This window comes from Porites lutea, chromosome 11, assembly GCF_958299795.1.
Source record: "Porites lutea chromosome 11, jaPorLute2.1, whole genome shotgun sequence".
Lineage (NCBI taxonomy): Eukaryota > Metazoa > Cnidaria > Anthozoa > Scleractinia > Poritidae > Porites > Porites lutea.
The window spans coordinates 10601184-10618008 of NC_133211.1; positions in this window are offsets into that span (position 1 = coordinate 10601184).

Sequence of the window (16825 nt, forward strand, 5' to 3'; positions counted from 1 at the left end):
CTCGTGAGTCTCGAATGTTTCTAAGTGTCGAAACGGCGTCGACTCTCAGGCTCTATGCCCAAGAAACCACAACCGCTCTACTGCTAAGCCATTCCTGTTTTCCTAATCCCTTGGTAATTCTAATCGAAGATATAATACTTTCAAACGATTATATGTAGAAAAAAGGATTTTGAAGAAAATCAAAAAAACATTCTGGCTGCCGTGCAGCTTAGACCCTTCCCGGCTGCCGGGCATATTATTTTATTTTTGTATTCCATTATGTTGTTCTTCAAAACTTGCGATTGTGAAAATTATTAGGGCAGGCAAAATAGTAATAATATTATGATAAAACATTGGAAAGTTAAGTAACTAAATGACTACAGAAATATATCAATATCGGGAGGTCGAACATTCGGAAAAACTATAAGCTTATAATAACAGTCATTTTCAGTTTGTTAGAACTTTATCGGTTTCTAGAGAAGGCACGGTTTTCCTTGTGTTTTTTACCAGAGTTACATTAGCAAAAAGCTAGGAAACCTTTTCTCGCTCACCTCTAATTGAGTCATTTTAAGCCCAAGGATGAATTTCTGTTACGCTCCAGGCCTTTAAGCTGCTGTATATAAGGTTGTAATCAACATGATTTTTACTTAATGGTCCTTAATAACAGAAATGAATCCTGCATGTACGTGACGGTTTAATCCAGAGTAATGGGGTGCGATCCATTCAACCAAAATTCCAACCGGTCCGACCGGGAAGATTGGGGCGCGATCCATTCAACCAAACTTTCCGGAAATTTCGGTCCAAAACTCAATGGATCGGTTCGGTCCAACCGGAAAAGTTTCGAAAAAACGGGTCCACCTTTTGAGGTGGTCCTCTTTTCCCGGTCGGACCGGTTGGAATTTTGGTTGAATGGATCGCGCCCTTGGTCCACCTCAAAAGGTGGACCCGTTTTTTCGAAACTTTTCCGGTTGGACCAAACCGATCCATTGAGTTTTGGACCGAAATATTCCGGAATTGGTTGAATGGATCGCGCCCTTGGGGACTGGATTCCAAAATCCGATTTCCCGCCACTGCGACGCGGGTGGCCAAGATTCAAGGCTGACGCGTACCTTGAAAAAAAAAATTGCTCTCCATTTCACTTGTCATGCAATTGGCAATGGCCGTTTATTGCTGTTTAAACATTGGAAAATTTTTATTAATGATTCTTTTGACATGTTCAAAGTTCAAACAAAGAAACGTATTTAAAAAGGTAAGTCTACTCACTTCTTATTATCACTCAGTTTAATTTTAAACCTAATTAAGGTCAAGCTTGATATTCATTCCGTGTTGTCGATTTTATACTTTCCGGCACTTTTCATAGCATTTTATTAGGCTTCTCAAACAAACAAAAGCTAAAAAAATTCGAGCTACCTTTTAATAGTTCTTGAAAGCAAAACTTCTGATTTTGGAGCCTTCGTTTTTTAGCTCATTTTTTTTATATCCTTCGAGGGGTGTAAGTCTTAAGCTACTTGAGCTGGACAACTCAGTGATTTGTCTTGATTTGAATATATCAATACTCTGATTTCGGGGATAACTCTCTTGGTTAACTGGTTTTAATTTCTCAACAGGAAAACCGCTCTGGACGTACTGTGGGGCATAAACATGGCAATATACCAAGAGTCATAATGGCCTCTTGAATATTCTGCAGCAACAATTAATCTGGCAAAGACAATAGTTGTGAGTACTGATCAGTTTGTACATTATGTAAATTTCAAAGTTAACGTTTAGGCTGAAGACAAAACATGTGGGACGTCACATTAAATTGGCTTAATACTGTAAAGAAGTATGGAGAATTTCAGTGAGAATATTTAAGCACGGTAAATGAACATGAAACATATCATTAGCGTGAGGAAAAAAGAAAAAATATTTTTATCCCTAATAGGATGAACCTATCTGAAGACATGGACAAGTGGATCAAAAGAAAAGAAACCAATGCATATAGGCGGTTTCATTATCTCAATACTTCAGGATATAAACGTTTTACTCTGCTCACACTTAGCTAAAAATAAAAAAACACGATTCACTGAACTCTCACATAACACCTTTCTTTTGAAAATTCATTCCCTATTTAGACCCGTTTAAGTTGAAAATTTAGCTTTATCTTGACATGATTTATACTACCCTGCTTGCAGACTGAGTAGCTTCGATCTTTCCTAGATAAGTTCGGATAAGTTTCGGCCCGTTTTAATTTGTGATGTACGTAACTTTGGGGAGAAAATAAGGTTAAACTACAAACGAAACTTTCCGATTTCTTATTGATCTGTTTGCCTTCTTAAGCTCGATTGTCGTAGGTGAATTTTGTTCTGTTACTTTTGCTTTTTTTATGGCGCCTTAATTTACTTGGATGTATTTTTAGTTCAGGTATATGCAATTAAGTGTTAAGAAGGCTAATTTTTGGTGTACACGGCGTACAAGAAATGTTCTATCGACTTGCAAAAAAAAAAAAATTCGGTCGACTGGTTGAATTTTAAAACCAAAGTTTAGATAATATTCCAAAGTAAATTTTGCGTACTATGTCCTTGGTCCGGCCAAACTAACCAAATAGTGATTGAAAAGGGAAAGCCTGTTTGAAAATTTCCCAGTAACACTTCACTTTATTTATTAAGCAGTGATATAGAAGGCCATAAAATGAAACTTATTTTTCATTTGGGAGCTGTAGCATTTAGCAAAGTCAAAAAACTTGGCAAGCAATGGGCCTAACAAGGAAAACATTACTCTGCACGTCCTGCACGTGCATTATGACGCACGCTTTTCGGTCGCGGCATGACTTAGACAACATTTTCTGATGGGAAGTTTTTCTTGAGGACGTAAACAAGCGACGACAAATATTTTTTTTTTGCCTCTAAACTTTGATTGAATTCATTTAAAATGGTGGCAATAGACCTTTTCACGGTTTAGTTTCTTCGAGAGACCAAACGTTAGTTCTTTACACAGAAATCTCAGTTTGGTTTCGAATTTTAAGTGAGCAGCCTATAAAAAATATACAGGAATTTAGATCAGATGGTGCTTGGAAGGTTTCTTTTTACGCACTTTTGATGTCGGCTTCCAATTAAAGTGGCCAAAGTGGCCGGAACCACTGGCCGGACCAGGGGCCTTCAAACGGAGCGGTCATTTTCTATGATGCACGATTTTCGGCAAAGCTCAGAAGCTCTCCGTTTGTCACAAGGTAGTAAAATGTTACTGCAACTTTCAGGACAAATTTCAGCTCACTGCTCTTCTTGTGAGATAAGAAATACTCATTTATGTCTTTTTCGTCCGGACCGTGATCGCAACGAGAAATCCGGCCGAAAACCATCTGCGATCGATGACAGCGATCACGGCGCGATCGCTCCAATCGCGCTGCGAACTTCGGCCAAAAACGCTAAGCGATCGACAACAGCGATCGCTGAGCGATCACTGCCATCTCGCCGCGAACTTCGGCCAAAAACGCTAAGCGATTGATGACAGCGATCGCTCAGCGATCGCTCTCATCGCGCCGCGAAATCCGGCCAAAAACGCTAAGCGATTGATGACAGCGATCGCTCTCATCGCGCCGCGAAATCCGGCCAAAAACGCTAAGCGATCGACGACAGCGATCGCTGAGCGATCGCTCTTATCGCGCCGCGAAATCCGGCCAAAAACGCTAAGCGATTGATGACAGCGATCGCGCCGCGATCGCTCCCATCGCGCCGCGAATAACGCAGCGATCGCGCCGCGAAATCCGGCCAAAAACGCTACGCGATTTTGACAGCGATCGCGCCGCGATCGCTAATAAATTTTTACAAGGGTTAACCTGCACAAAATTAGCCTGTGTTGGTTGTTTTGAATCGCATGTGCCAAATCTAAGGCTTATTTTAAATCTTCATTCACAATTCAGAAATGTTAGTCACATGATATTCTATGTTGTTTTAAGAATACATTTTCCACCATGCATGTGCCTTCTAGCAGCACTGGGATTCAGGCCTTTTGTGTTCATAAAAACGGGGATCCCTTTCAGTCCTCATGTCACTGGTTCCCCTTTGTGATGTCAGGGGTTAAAATCCTCATGGTCTGGTCCGTCTTTACTGCAGTTGAACCTCCTGTAAGCGACCACCCAAAATGTAAAGATTTAGTGGTCGCCTATGGGTAGTGGTGACTTACGAGATTCAGCCCACGGGCATCTCTTCTGAGAAGAGGTCCTTGTTCTGACAAACTGTCTTTTAAACTATTTGACTCAATGTTGGCCACATGAGAGCTGTTTTAGTTTATGTTGTTTGCACTTTGTTCAAATTTAAAATGTTACGTGTACTTTCATTTTCGTGATCCGTCCTATTTAAAGTCGCACAGGGAGCGTTGAGTTCAGTTGTTAAACTCATTAAAAGCTGACCTGGCGCTAACCCGTTTATTGATAACCAGAAGTTACTAACCAGATAAACAGAAGTTGTTAACCGGAAAACCAGACTGTGTAAATGTGAACTGTTTTGTCTAAATACGGAGGCAGTCATAGAAGAAAGTGTAATGTTAATTTTGTTACTGTGAGTATTAGCTGACTTTCTGTTCATTTTCTACATTGTAAGGCCGTCAGCAGGGCTCAAAGTTAGCGACTAACTGGTCGCATATGCGACTGGATTTTTGGTTGTGCGCCTAAAAATTCATGTGAAATCGCACCTGTGCGTCGTAAAACCCAAAGCACAGTGTGAATGACTCACTTCCGACTATACTTACGAACTCGAACTAGAAAGACGGTGTATGTTAAATTGGTCTTTTCTCCCAATGGATTCTACGAATTTGAGTGTTCTTTTTTGTTTCGATGTTTTACTCCTTCCCAGACTCTTCTGTTTTGTAATAAACACTGCTGACACATAACAATTATTCACCGAAGTGGAGGTGGCTAGTATTGGATATTTACCTAGGCCGTGAAGCGGCGAGGTAAATATCCACTACTAGCCACCAACACTGAGGTGAAAAATGGTTTTAGTATATTATACTAAAACAGTGAGATAATTGAGCACAAAATGATGATTTTTAACTCATTTACTGTTGCCAATGATTACAGTTTTGGCGCGCAACGACCGAACGGCCGCGGCCGTCGCTTTTTCTTAGCGACAAATAAAACTTTTGAAGGCGTTTGTTTAGCTCTTGCGGGGAAGTTTCTTCAAAAGGAGTTGTGAATTCTGTTTGTATTAAAATAATTCTGTAAAAAAGATTATTAAAGTTAGTTTTAAGTCTATTTATGAACAAGTCAACTAAATAAAGTAACGCAAGACTTCAGCGTAATTTGCATTTGTAAACAAAAAACTTTTTCACCGGTTTTATCGATAACTATTCAAGTCAAAAAGACAACTCTTTACCTGTTAAAACTTCCAAACCGAACTTCGTCACCTTCTTCATGTATTTCGGAAATAGCTTGCTTGATCAGTTGTGAAATTTCTTAGTTTGTTACGGCAGCAAACCGGGAAAGCATTTTGCTCGCAACCTACGCGAGTTTGGCTTCGCTTGCGCGGAGGAACTGGAGGTGAATCAGTGAATAGTGCAGGATATTCACTGATTGAGTGGCCAATCAGAGTGCCCGAAAAACACTATCCACTGTTTTAGTATATACTAAATGCAGATATATGCTACGACAGAAGCATATAACCCCGAAGTGTCCAAATTCCCCTTATCTGTTTAGAACCATGCTCGGGTTTTTTAGCCGACGCAGCCATCCAATCAGAAGTACGGAAAATTATTTTGCCCAGATATGGAATCAGAGAATTCAAGCTTTGAGCTTGCAACGCTTACACATGTGTGTCTATAACCGAAAGAAATCGTTTCGTGGCATAGAAGATAAAGTAATTATGCTGCTATAAAATGCAACCCTGGGAAAACATAAAGAGCAACAAAGTTATAAGCGGTATGGCTTCAAAACATCGACCAGCGACGAAATAAGACAAGGATGTTTACATTTCTTCACGATATCGCAAAGCCTCTCGCCGAAATCAGCAAAATGCATTTGCAGCCTCTTTGACCGACAAAGATCATCCTCAGGTTACTAGCTGCAAACCTATCCTCGGCAAACCAGTCATCTGCAACGTCTGTGCTCATTCAGCAAAACCAGCATGGTGACTACAAACAAAATGATATGGCAAGCTTTGCAGAAACGTTGTACAAGGCGCCCACGAACTCAAAACGGAATCTTTTTTTTTGTGAGCGTTGATTTTTTAATTCATTCAGAACAGTACGCGAACACATGTAAGGCAGTTTTGTTTAGACGTGTGACATGTAAAAGTTTTTTTTTTCTTTTTGGGGACAAAGAAAAGTCTTAAGCTGCGAAATTTACCTTCGAGGACCTCGACATTGTTTCTTTCACGGAGGAGCGCTTGTCCTTTTCTGAATTTTCATTCTCATTCGACACACTCATTGTTGTCAGTTTTGAATTGTTTTTCAAGTGTAAGTTTTCTTTAGTCACAACTGTACTGTCAAAAAGAGAAATTAGTATTAAAAATCACAACGGTATTACTGCGTAGCAAATCGGCTGTGTTTTATCAATCACAGGACTGAAGTAAAAGTAACAAACTGAAGATGACAAATAAACGTTGCACTGTTAAGCTTTTTCCTTTTTTTCTTGAAATAGATGCTCCCAACATTATTACCTGTGCTCCTAGAATTTTCAGCTGTGCGCCTAAAAATTTACATCTGGTAGCACAAGTGCTCCCAAACTCAAGTTTAAACTTTGAGCCCTGGTCAGTGCCAGCAGACGTGTTTACTTAATTTTAGATCGAATTGTACATAAAATTAAAATATGATTCTACCTTCCTATTTAGTCTATTTGGCGTCTTTGGTCAACAGAATATTATAGTCCTGACACATCTACTATTTGGAAAAGAATTTATTGCATGCAATTTCAAAGTTATGTTATGTGTAGTTCCATGTTATCACTGAAAGTAATCATATTATAATTATTGTGAGTGAGGTAGTAGATACAGTGAGCAAAGAGATAACACCATGTGTCAAGTGGTGGCTTATAATCTGAGGTTAAAAACAATGCAAAATTATTTGAATGTCAGCACAAAAAGTGGTTGCAGTCATATTCAAAGGGGTTCCAAGGCTTTTATGTGGAATATTTTGTGTTTTGGACGATTATCGGTCGCTTATATATAGGATAGGTGGTCACTCATAAGTCAGGTGGTCTCACATGAAGGTTCGACTGTGGTATAGTCCTAGATATGGCTAGTGGAGTTGGAAAACCTGAGCAACTGCTCAAGATGAAACATTGTTTTGAATTGGATGAACCCTGTGCCAGAAGTCAAAATATTCAGTAATTGCTACTACACAATATGGGAACAAAGATTGATGAAAAGACTATGGCCTATACATTTTCTTAAATTTAGCTGGAAGAGAAGCAATAAAGAAGGAAAAAATTTGATCTTTTGGCTTTTCAACCATTATACATAGTTCAGATCAAACTATTTGATTCCTGGCAGAATCTCGTGAAAGTTTCCTTGTACTCCAAAAAAAACTGCTTAAAGCTGTGATGCTCAAGGAAATAACACAAATTAAATACAAGGAAATAAAAGGAATCTGAGCTGTTTCAAGCCTTAGTTGCCAACCTCCAATGCAAATACAGTGTTCTCAGCTGAAGGATGAACTCATAGAAGACAAAACTGTTTTTAGTGTCAAAAGCCATTTTAAAAGAAAGGGATTGGAGCTTACTCTGGATTTGTCATTGAAACTGAAATTGTATTAGGATTGGATGATGATTTTACTGAACTTTCAAACAAAGAGGCTCATGCCATTGGTAACTGCAAGGATAAAGTTAAGCAGTAACATTGCCAGATGTTTGGTAAATATAAATTGTCTTCATTGTGAAAGGCCCAATAATTTCAAGAATTGTCTTTTGCTGCAATCAATTACAATGCCACCACACAAACCGAGGCCACCCAGACAAAAAATGAGACAAAAATTAGCCAATCAAAAGTTGTGATCTTAACAATGAAATTGAGCAAAATTTTGTACTAAAATTGATGACATCACAAGCGGTAAGAGAGGACGTTGATCCGCATGGGCGGTTATGGGCAGCTCAGGGGCGAATAGGTTACTTAATAAGGTCAGCACCTGATGAGGAAACTTGAAAATGTTGCCTAGTGTTTACCTGTGGCAGCAAATTGATTACGAGCAAGTGAACACTACTGAGTGGTCTAAAAAAAATAAGAATCTTAATTCGCAAAATTGCGATGGTCAGGTGTTGTAAACTTTCACTGTATGCAAATGAGCCTTGTGATGAGCATGTGATTTATTTTCGGCGATTGAGATGACGTGCCATGTAAATCACTTTTTCGATATCTGGGAATGATGTATATTTCTCTGGAATCGAGGCCCTTGAATTTTCGTGTACTTATACACGCGTATAGGCTGCTACCACAGAGGTATTTTTGGTCGTGGCTAACACGCGTACTAAATCAATTTAGAAACAAATAAAAAGTATCGATGTCGATAAAGTAGGAAGTAAAAAACCTTTAGCGAGTAAATCATGTTTCTTGTAGAATTAATTGCCTCCTCATTTCTCACTCTAATCTCCAAGCAGGCAAGTCCTGAATGCCGCTGTAAGCGTGTTCTTGTCTGTGTCGAAAAATGAACACAATCAATTATTAAGTTAATGATAGAGCATGTTAAGTGTTAAGTTAAGGGAAGGCAGCCATTAAATGAAGATGTGTTTGAAGCTAGCATACTGTGCTCTTTCATCGTCTCCTTCAATAGATGCTACGAAGTGTACCTTTTGGGGTTTTTCTTCACTTTTTGTTGAAGTTGAAACCTTTTGAGGAGTTTTTTCCCTGCCGAAACTTGATTGTTGCAAATCTCTCTGTGAAGTAGCTAGTGTGTGTGTGTTCATCCATTGAATAAAGATGTCTCCCAAGCTGTCATTGGCACTTTTTTTCAGTGCCTTCTTCTTCTTAGTTTTCTTGATGAATCCTGTAACAAGTTTGATAATATGCTTATTTGCGGAGACATGAACCTTCCTAAAATCTCTTGGGAATCCTCAGAGTCTTCTACTAGTACTTGTGAACAGCTCTTTGTTGATATTCTCAACGATCATTTCTTACTCCAACTCAATTGCCTACCGACGTGTTGAAACTATGTCCTCAACCTGGTGATTTCAAGCGTGCCAGACCATGAAGTGAATGCATTCGAAGTGATAAATCCCGATGAGGTGGCGATATTTACTGATCATTGTTTATTTATTTGTTTTATTTTATTTTGAACAATATTTAGTCAGGGATGCCCAGTTCAGCAAGGCTGGTTTGAATCGGACCCTGATGAAAACAAAAACAACACAAAAAATAATGACAGATTAAAAAAAAAATGGAACAACTAAGTATAGCGAAAATATTGGAGGCTCAATTTGGCTTGGATCTAAAGTGCCTTTTTAGGCCAAACCCAAACTTATTTCAATCATGCTCGCTCCTCAGGGCCAGTAGCCTGCGAACAAGCTCTCCTATTTGGGCAAGCAAAGTGAGCCTTGCGAGAACGCGCGAGCGAGGGGCCGAGGAAAGGAGAGCTTGCAACGATCTCTCATAAATTTTTATTTCTACCCCGGAAACCCTGGGACTCCGCAAAGCATGAAAACTCAGTCACCGCAAGCGTGCCGCAGATTAAAAAAGTGACAATCGCCTGTCAAGTAAGTTTAGACAGCCGAGGGCACGTAGAATTATTTATTTATAAATCGCTTTCGCAACAGCATCAAAGCAATGTTTTTAATCACTGATCATCTGTTTATTTTTTCCACGGGGACATCGAACTGTCTGTAAGATGATCCACCTAATTAACGTTAGTGAGGTCCCAGCAACACAAGTGTGGGCCCCTCAATCTATCAAACTCATTTGCAAGCTAAGATACATCCTTAATCTTCCATTTCATTGTCAACAATCATAATTTTTTAAGGACAGGCTTATTCAACTGAACCTGCTTTCCCTGACGTACTGGCATGAATATCTTGACATGGTATTCTTCCTTAAGGCCATAACTGGCGTGTTGAAATTAATGCAACTGTTACTTTTAGGATACACGGTTCAACAAGAACCACTAGACACACTAGCAATCTGGATATCACTTTATTTTTAATCAACCACTATAAAACAACCACCTTTCAAAGATCATTTTTTAATAGAACTAGTAGAATATGGAATGCTCTTGCCACAGACCTTGGACTATCTGTTGCTTGTTCTTTAAGTTCTTTTAAAGCTGTCCTTTACAGTTATTACAAACAAGTTCTTATCGCTTCCTACATCCCTGATGACCCTCACTCTTTTAAATCTATATGCTTGACCTGTAACGCTGCCCATAATTTAGGGTGGAACATCACCTGATGTTTGTAGCTTTGACATTTTTAGCAATCTGTGTCTTAGGCCCGCGGTAATTGGCACTCGCTGTTGCGGTGTCCCCGTCTGTTCTCCTGTGAATATATGTACCTTTTTTTGTAGTTTCACTTATCTTATTGTTTGGCAAAGTTAATAAACTAAAAGATAAAATAAAAGATGGTAGGATGAGCCGCTTTCAAGGTTTCTCTTTGCTTTATGTTGAAGTTTAAACCATTTAAAATGTGACGGCCAATGTCTCTTTTTCTTGCTCTGCGTGGGAAAAGTCATTCCTTACAGGAAAGGAATGTGAATGTGTAGCAGCCCAGTTAAAATCAACTTTCGGCGATTCTTGTTCTATGATTAATTTTATGAATAGCATTAGATTTGGCACATGCAAACTTCAAGTGTTTTATTTTTGTCACTCTAGATCTGCACTGTTTTCAATTAATATTTCCATTTTTGCAGAATTTTGATTTATAACCCATATTGAATGAAACAATTCAGAAGTGGTTAAATAAAAACTAAGTGAGTTGATTTTGTTTCACCTCAGGAGTTGATGTGGTAGCCAAAAAGCGGATCAGACTCATTGCAGCAGCCACAGGATGTCCAAAACCAGGAAGGATGAAGTATTGGCAAAGAAGGAGCAAAAGATGTACATGATGATCAAAAGTGTTTGGTTTGTTTTTTATAGTTGGAAGATAGAATGTAGTGATAAAAGGGAATACATATTCAAGCCAAAGCTGCATAAATTAAGCTTATATTCTGACCAAGCCCGGGAGGTCATAGAATGAGGGGTACAGCTGGACCGGGGTTTTCCTCCTAGGAGCAAGTGGATGTATGGGGAGGTTTTTCACCCAGCTGTTGTTCCACAACCCCCATTCTGCTTCAAATAGCTTTTGCTTAGGCATTTATAATTTTTTATTTATTCATCAGTAATATCTTGCACAGTAATTATATAATCATATGACACCTTGCCAAACACACCAGGTGATACTGACAGTTATTACTGATAGGCATTTAGTTATCTCGCCCTGCCAATTTAAAAAAAAAAAAAACAAGGAGGTGACTTTTGTTCAGCACTATAAATATGCAGAAAATTATTCTTTGAATGACTTTTGATAATATTGAAAATCACTTTAAGGTTATAAACAAATGATCTGTTTATTTCGTTTACAAAATTGATTTTATTTTCAAACAAAATCTTTTGTCTCTATAAAATTTAAAATTGCTCAAATTATTTTCTTGATTATGACTTTTACCAGTATTAGTACTAATAATGTGTTGGCAAGTGTGCATTATTACCTTGTGAGTGTGCTGTCAACATTAGCGTACAAAGAAGTGTCAAACCAGGTTTGATGATGCCACATTATGTTTAAAACTAACAAAAAATTTGCAAGTCGTTATCTTTTCACTTATCACTTAGGACAGGCCTCATATTTCTAATTTTAATTAAGTCCCTGAACTACGGGTAATTTTTTGATGGCACTTGTTTGAGAAGTATGGTCCGGGTCCAAGCCCCAACTTCACTTGTGATGAACCTAAGCAAATGATTGAGAACATTAGTGTTGCTCATATAGGTATATGCCGCCCCAAAGGGTATGTTTTTTGTGCTGTTTTGTTCCGAAAACGATTATTATAGATTTTACCCATTTTGGTCTAGAAGCGGGCATGGTTTTCAAGGGAACTACAGGAGTTTATGAGCGTATCTATCGTTTCAATTCCAAATGAGTAAGAAAGAAAGAGAAATGTGCAAATTCTTATTGGGCAAATTTTAAGAAATCTTTTTTGTTGGCTTTCTAATCTGAGTAATGATGACATAATTTCTTAGAGCTTAGGTCTGAAAACAGGTGTGAAAAATGGTATTTTTTGGTCTGAAATAGGGTCAGGAATTGGAGAACCAGGTGGCACATCCCCACAAAGAATTTTCAGAAGTAGCCCCTCCCCCAGGGCCCAGAGGTGATTGTACGCAATGCTTACCATCACACTATTTTTGATACACCCAGTTGGCAACTATAAAGTATGTGATCAAGCCAACAGCTGAATAAGACACACAAAAAACGTCTATAATGTGAAATTTCTTTATTTATAGACTGACTTAATTGGTTTAACATCCAATTTAGAACTGAAAAGGGTTTTATGTTAATTTCCCATTAAGGAATATGAAGTATAACGTTTTACCAAAGTATATTTCCTCAAAATGTAATATTCATTGCTCATGCTGAGTAAGTTATAAAATTAATGAGCGAATTTTTTTTCACATCTTGCCTCATTAGCGTACAATATATTGCTTACAGAAGGTGTCATGTATTAATTGAATTCATAAGTTGAAAGACCAGCTGGTAAACCGGAGCAGGCTATGCAACTGAGCTGCCAAAATGGATGTCAAAAAAGTGTAGAATTTCTGCGTATCAGACTGCTAATAATCGAGCCTCATATTCTTTGTGAAAAACGACTTCTTAAAACAGAATTTTTTTTTAATCTGGTATATCAGGCTTAAGATATTCCAATTATGTAGTGGTCCTTCAGTATTCAGAGTTACCATTTATGGCTTTATAAAAGAGGTGTGTGCTAATGAGGCAAACTTAAAAACAAGGATTCTGAACCTATAATAGGTAAATATATAATTCAGTTTTAGAGGTTTATAAAAAAAGATAAGACTTAAGGGCAAAGCACACATTTGATTGATTAGGCAGGCTCATAGGGCTGTCACTAAGATTTCAAGGTGCTTGGTATATGCAGTTATTGGTGGCCAGGAATGAAACAGTTCCGAATATGTTTTAGTTCTATTTTCCTTTAATTTGTTTCCTAAGAAAGTAGCAAGGGTCATGCTTAAGTATCGTAGCCGGGAGAAATCCCTACAGGCCCTTGGTCCTCAGTGACAGCTGTGAGTTCATGAGTCAAGTTATGAGCAAGGTTTCATGAATATAAATAACGTTTTAACTAAATCGATCAATCCAGACCAAACAAAGCAGTCTAAATGTTAATATTAGAGGTTAGGTGACAGCTACAATTTTTTTTGTTTATGCCATCCAATATGACATTTGTGTTGGTTATTTGCACATAGTGCACTAATATTCTGACATTACTCACATTTATATTATTTATAATAATTATGTGTGTTTTCGTTCCTCTTTTTCACTATATGGAAGAGGAAACCTCTGCCATTTTACTCTTTGTTTGGTTTGGGCAGCACCAGCTCATTGACAATATTATTATTCTAGCTTAATTAATCAGTTTTAATAGTCGTTATCTAGAGAATGAAGGGGCACTGTTTTAAGACAAATATTATTTGTGTCACAAGTTTGGCAAGTTCATAATCCGTGGATGTGTATCTGTTTTTCCTGTTTCACATTATTTTTAGTCACTTATCAAGAGACGTTTGCAAGTCAACACAACTTTTCAAGTTATAACCCGGATCCTTGTACTTATCTGGGCATTAAGAGCAAGTCACCATTTTAGTATATGTTTTGAAAAAGACTTCTTAACAGCAAGGGACCAGTTAACTGGTTTTTATTGGTGCAAATTACACCTGACAGTGCCCCTTTTAACAGCTGTAAACAGATCAAATCCTTCAGCCATTTCATGTTCCAAAATTTATGTTATCACCAAGCATGGTAGTTGCTTAAGACAGTATTGCAAAGGATTTTCAAAAAATGTTTATGGCTGAAGGACTGTGTTCTGATATTTTTTCTCAGTCAGAGCTGTCACTAAGATTTCAAGTTTCCAGGTATATAATATGCGGTTAGTGGCGGCGGAATGAACAGCTCAGGAATTTCTTTTGGTTCTATTTTCTTTTTTTTTTTTTCTTATGAAAGTAGCCAGGAGTCATGCTCTTAGTGGCTGGGGAAATCCCTGGCCTTTAGTGACAGCTTTGTCAAATGTTACTTAGCTTGATTACCTAATTGTGTTTCCATTATTTATGTAAGATTTTTTAGCAGGTAGCTTCATTAGTGGCAGCACACTCACACACTAGCCAATCACCTCCCTGCACTGGGTTGTGGAAACTCTGGCTCTAAGAAGCTCCATGTTTCTGGCGTCCTCTGCAGTATTCCAATGGAGAGATCCTGGAAGGTTCTGTCTGATTGACCAAATTACTGGAGGGGAGATGTGGACACTGAGAGATTCACTGTTGGTTTACAAGTGGATATGGCTGCATGGATACGGAGGTGAGGGTTTGTTCCTTCTGTCTTTCTGAGTTTAATTCAACTTTGTCAGAATACCACAAAACCAAATTACTACAAAGAAACCGATTTTGGTCCCAGATGCTTGTTTCACAGGTGTTTAGGTGATGGGGTAAGGTAGACATTCTCGGATGGATGGTGATAGGGAGGCATCCCAGGGACCATGTGACCCGGTTCGCCCCGCTCTGTTGTCTAACTTATAGCAATTCAGGTTGAGCTAAATCCATGTTGAGAGAGTTCTTTGCTTATTATCTATAGCCATAAGGTTTGTGAGAAGGGTGGGTTCACCACCCCTTCTTACAGGCTCTTATGCTGTGTTGCTATCAAAAAAATTAGGTTCGTGGTCGCTACAGCTTTTCTGCTTGCATTCTCTTTGCAAATTTAATCATAATTTTTAAAGACCTTAATCATTGTTGCAGAATAATTTCAGTTTTCCAGTTAATACAACTGACCAGATTTTAATAACTCCTATTAAGTCCTTGTCCGTTATTTTTAAAAAAAAACAAAAAAAAAAAACAATAACACTCAAAATCTTAACCAGTTTCATTTATCAATAACTTTTGACCAAATTCCGGAATAATGAACCTTTTATCGCTTAAGTCAAGAGGAAACTCTTTTTAGCCTAACTTTAAGTTAATTAAAATTTTCCTCACACAATTATGATACTTTTAATGAGAAGGCATTATGGGGTCTCCAAGTTCATGACACAACCAGTGATTTTGATGTTGTGTACTTGGGTGTCCTGTGATCATTATTAATTTGTAGTTGTTACCTCTTTCTTCTCGGCTTTTGAAAATAGGTAATTGAAGTAAAAGTAACTTTCCACTCCTCAGTCATAAAATAATATTGGCATGTACAAAGCGTACTTAATTATGCATGTATACAATCTTTATACCCAGAAGTGTGAAGTTTGAATGAATGCAAATTAAGAATGCGGCTGTGCAGAAAAAGTTGATGAACCGTCAATGATTAAAACCTAAATTATAGGCTTTAATTTAACTAGCTTTAACCTCAAGTCATTTTGATAATAATCAATTGAGCGACACGTTTAGTCGGTTTGTGTTTTTCAGTATCACTTGATTATTTGCGGAAATTAGCATAATTCTTGCACGTGCTTTTCAAGCCATTAATGCACGTCAACATGGAATAGAACAAAAACAAGTACAACTTAGAATTAAATATTTTGCTATATTTTCCCACAGTCGTTTTAACTGTAAAAGTTGTAAAATAACAGACTTTCATTCGCATAGTTTTGACTGAAAAGTTGTAAAATAACAGACTTTCATTCAAAGAGTTTTGTGGCCTATAACTTTAACATCGGCAAAAAATTAGCATAATGATTACACGTGGTTTTTTGGACGCGAAATCTATGGATGGATTTATTTGCGACGTACACGTATAGCCCTCGCGTTTGCCCGTAGGGAGTTTTCATTGTTTTTATGCTTGAAAGCAATAAAAATTCCCCCGGCCAAATGCCAGGGCTATACGCGTTTGTTGCAAATAAATCCACCCCTATGATATAAACACAGGATAATAAAGAAAAACTTTGGATGAAATATTCTTTTATTTGTAACACTACGGTACTAGAATAAGGCCATAATTAATCCTACATCTATAACGGTTATCTTTAAATCAACTTTTAGAATTTCACTTTTTTTTCTTGCAAAGAGTGTGCGAGTTATCAAGCGCAGGCAGTAAGTTTTTGGTCATGGTAGCCTCACGGGTAGAACTTTTCTCCGTGTGAGCTTGTGCTCCTTGGTTTGCTGTTTGTTTACAGGCAGCCGGGGTCATGGTAGACGGCCGGTAACTGGTCTCGTCTCCTCCTCCGGATGATGAGGTGTCGACTTTACCCTTGAACATAAACACTTGCATTTCTTAAATTTGAAAGTTTCTAAATCGCAAAATTAGTTTGGAGAAAATTTATTTTTGCTACTTGGCCAAATTATGAAACAAGCGTCTCCCAACAACTTTTCAAACTGATTGGCACTTGATTTTAGAATTGTGGTATTCTAACATGGTTGGATTGGACTCAGAGGGACAGGGGAACAAACCCTCGCTTCCGTTCATGTGGTCATAGCCACTTGTAAATCAACAGTGAATTTCTTAGTGTCCACATCAAGCCTTCAGAAATTGGGAGATCAGATAGAACTTGAAAGGATTTCAAAGTTGGAATAACTAATGAGGACAAAAGAACTTGCAGCAACTTAGACAACCAGAGTGAAAGCAACCCAAAGGCAGGGGGGTGGTTGGCTAGTTTTTTTTTTTATTCAATCTTTTTTTTACAATCTTTTTTTCTAATAAAATACTTTTACAACTATAACACTGTGTCTGTTT